The following is a 3,824-nucleotide window of genomic DNA, read 5'->3' as shown; positions in this document are numbered from 1 at the left end:
ATTGAACTCACAACCTTGCACTTGCCAGGCAGGCACTTATGCTGCTGAGCTATATCCCCAGACCCCTTTGCTCTGATTCTAAAGTCCAGTACTAGTCAGCAAGAAAAAAAAAAAAAAGCACTTCTAGTATGGAGAAAAGCAATTCATCTAGTCTCCTAGCCGGGCAGATATTTCCAACCCCTTTTGCTCAGTTACTGAGCCAACCAAACAACCTTTCAAATTGTGTGTAGGAACACTGGGTTAATCCATTCGAGTGAGCAGAAGTAAATACTGACTATAAATAATCTGTTGCTATTTATCCTGGGCAGGTTCTCTTTTGTTGTGAATGAATAGATAGTTGTTCTGGTCTAAAAAGCAGCTGTAGGAAAGTTATTATATGAGTCAATTCTCTCTATATGCCAGAGCCATCCAGTGGAGCTTTCTGTGATGATGTGTTGTTGTTCACCGTGGTTACGGAGCCTTTGCAATATGGTTAGGAAAACTGAAGAAACAATTTGTAATGTTATTTAATTTAAATTAACTTGATCACATATGTGTAGTGGCTACCTACTTTGCTAGCACAACTCTAGACCCTCGCTACACAACATGTGGTCTCTGGATTATTCACACTGGCATTGCCCTGTTAACTTGTTAGAGATCCAGAACCTCAGGTACTACCCCAGACATAACAATTCAGAATCTCTGGGATTTTTTCATTTTTTGTTTTTTGAGACTGGATCTTGTTATGTTGTCCATCCTGGCTTTGAACTGGAGATCCTTTTGCCTTGGCCTCCTGAGTGCTGAGATTAGAGGTGTATATCACCATGCCCAGCCAGAATCTCTGTGTTAAAAAGAAGCCCAGGTGATTTGTATGCATGTTAAATTTTTTAAAAGGCATACTTCCTTCCAGATAAGCTAAAAAAGAAACTGAGGAGCCTGTCTGCAGTGACCCCCCCAAATTATAGTCACCACTCTTAAAATTAGTCTCCAGTCTAAAGGGCCTATTGCTTTCTTTGTATGTGTCTCTCCTATACCTTTTAAACATAGCAGAAAGAGGGTAGGGAGAGGAGAGAGCCAGGAACACTGGGGTTTAAAGAAAGTATACGATATGGGGGTGAGGGGTAAGTGGGAAGAGGATGTGTTCATCACGGATACCTGTACAAAATAAAGTATTAGGAAGCAAAAGTGCACCCTTCACAATTATAGAATATGGATGATGGCTATATGGAAGTTTATTGTATTCTTTTCTTGACTTTTGTATATGTTTGAAATTTTTAAATACTAAAAAAGTGGGATTTCAGAGATAAGTGTGTAATAAGCAGCCCCAAGATAGCCCCCGATGATCCTCCGTTTCTGGAACTCATGTCTTTGTGTAGTCTTCCATATTGAACAGGACTTGTCTATGTGACTAAAGCAGAGGTAACATACAAAATTTTAAAGAGATAAATCATTGTGACTTCTGTCTTGCTTTCTCTTGGAGCTCTGGCTTTGAGGGACGTCAGCTACATGCTGTTAGGGCACATGCACAGTCTGCTGGGGTGGCACCAGCGTTTCCTGCCAATAGCCAGCCACATAAGGAATACATGCAAGTGATCCTCTGCAGAAGTCAGTCCTCTGGCTCCCGTTCATCCTCCCAATGACTGTAACTCCCGTTGACAAACGTACTTGCAACTACATGAGAAACCTCCAAGTTAGGACAGTCTACCATGCCACTCCCAAACCTCTGACCAACAGAAAGGGTAAAATAATCTATCATATTGTTACCAGATTGTGGGGGTCTTGTAGGGCTTCTTCCCAGGTCCTTGGTGCCCCAAACTAAGAACTGAATAAGACACACAGAAAAGGCACTGAGGGTGTACTTTTGTTGAGGACAGAAAAGAAGAACATCTACAGGGCAAGAGTGAGTTGGTAAAGAAATTCACAGTAGCCTCAGCGATAAGGGGAAAGGGGTCTTTAATATCCCAAATGTCCAGGTTGTCTTTCCCCTTAAGCAAATAAGGCATTCGGATATTTGTCCTATCAAAAACTTACTTGGCTTCATGCCAGGTATAAACTGTCCTATAGAAAGATTTGTTTGTTTTCTTGCCGGAAGTAAGTGAAGGATCTGAAAGAGTGTCTTTTGATTGGTTGTGCCTACATGTAAATGACTAAAAATAGTATCTTCTGATTGGTCCTGCAAATAATGCAAGATTCAAATGAAGTGTTGAAAATATTTCTTTCTGATTGGCTCCCTGTACAGTGCTCAGCAATCATGGAATCATTTTGGGTTCTATATTCTGATCATGTCCTCTCTTTTTGGGAGACATCTTGCTCAATTGGCAAGCCATGGGTTTTGTTTTCTTTTTTCTTCCAGTATCAGGAATCGAACTCACAACCTTGAGCTTGCCAAGCAGGCACTGTGTCACTGAGCTAAATGCCCAGGCCCAAGCCATGGGTTTTTAAAACTGTTGACACATTCCACTCAGTTGGTTATCCAGTTTGTCTCAACCCTTATCTCCTCACCAATGTTATAGTAAACCTCTATAATACTGTTTCGGGGTAATTTGTTATACAGCAATAGATAATTGATCCATTGTGATTTCAGGATTCCTCCTTTCCTGCCCTCCAAAAATAACACTCTCTTTAGCTTTTCACCAGTGCCTGACACGAGCATGAAAATAAAGACTTTTTTCACAATATGTATAAGGGTAACATGGTAATATCCCTTGAAGAGATAATACATACACTTAAATTCATGGTAAAATATATGTGATAGATATAAATTCTTTTTAAAATTTAGGCTAATCTATTGAAACATCAATTTCAGTCTTGGTCTTGCTGTGACAAAAGACTAGAAGGAATAAAATGGTAAATTCTCCCTCAGGGTCCACCTTCTCAAAAATAGCTACAAATCTTAAATTGTAAGATTTCGGGTCTTTCTCTATCCTATTATCCCACTCCCACCCCACCAACATATACTGGTTAACAGCTTGTGTTTCAGGGGCCACCCTAGAAAAGGCACCCCCAGCCCACCACTGGCCTTCATCTTGAGGATTAAGTAACAGAGAAACTCTGCTGGAATTGCTCCATAAGGCCAGGGGAAACCGGTTCAGGAAGAGGGCAGGTGGCCAGACCGAAGGGATAAATTACTTCCCTCAGGCTGGTAAGGGTTTTGGAGTTTCTAGGAATGGAAACCTGTCCCTGGCTTGCACGCAGACCCTGCTGGGTATTTAGGCGGTGGGATGGGGAAAGCTGCATGGGTTGTAACGGGCCTAGACTCAAGAGTCCAAGGAGGAGCCTGTCCCCCTCCTGCTCAGCTGGCATGCAGGCTATGGAGCTGTGCCTTTCGGGTACCCCAAGAATTATGGGCCAGTGGCATCAAGACTGCAGGGGAAAAGGCAACAAAACGAACCCTTCCCCAAATTTTTGGGATTTCAGCCCCGGAGAGAAGGGAGGAGGGACCTCAAAAGCTAACTAATGAACTTCCCGCCAACGCCGACAGGCGGGAGCCGAGCCAGATTTGTTTAATTTGGAAAAATGAGACATGTGATGCCTCTTGCCCTGGACTTAGCTGCAGCAAATTCACTCCAGAGAGACAAACTTTTCCGGCCAGCAGTTCGAGTCGGAGGAAGGGTACCTGGGGGTAAGAAGGCTGGGGGGCAGGGGGTGTAAAAGAAGGAGGGGGAAGATGGAGGAAGTAGAAGCGATTAAGGGCCAGTGTCCCCTTCCTGATTGTCTCTGTCACCGGCTTAGCACTGGGACAGGCTCACCAAGAGAAGGGCCCCGCTGGTGCACACCGGCGGACCCCCCGCGCGCGGCCGCCGCACGGGCCGGCCCCGACACAAACACACGCACGTGCGCCCCGC

The 3,824-nt window shown here is 44.0% G+C and overlaps 1 protein-coding gene across 1 annotated transcript in view; it reads right to left on the bottom strand.

Annotated features, from left to right (window-relative positions):
- Gpr61 (G protein-coupled receptor 61) overlaps window positions 1–3,824 on the bottom strand; it is a 32,047-nt gene that overhangs the window by 27,404 nt on the left and 819 nt on the right. The gene's annotated exons all lie outside the window — the stretch shown is intronic.

Source organism: Chinchilla lanigera, unplaced genomic scaffold (genome assembly GCF_000276665.1).
Source record: "Chinchilla lanigera isolate Chin_1 unplaced genomic scaffold, ChiLan1.0 scaffold00034, whole genome shotgun sequence".
In the NCBI taxonomy this organism is placed as follows: domain Eukaryota; kingdom Metazoa; phylum Chordata; class Mammalia; order Rodentia; family Chinchillidae; genus Chinchilla; species Chinchilla lanigera.
The sequence above is the reverse complement of the archived record's forward strand: the minus strand, read 5'-3'. Positions and strand labels throughout refer to the sequence as shown.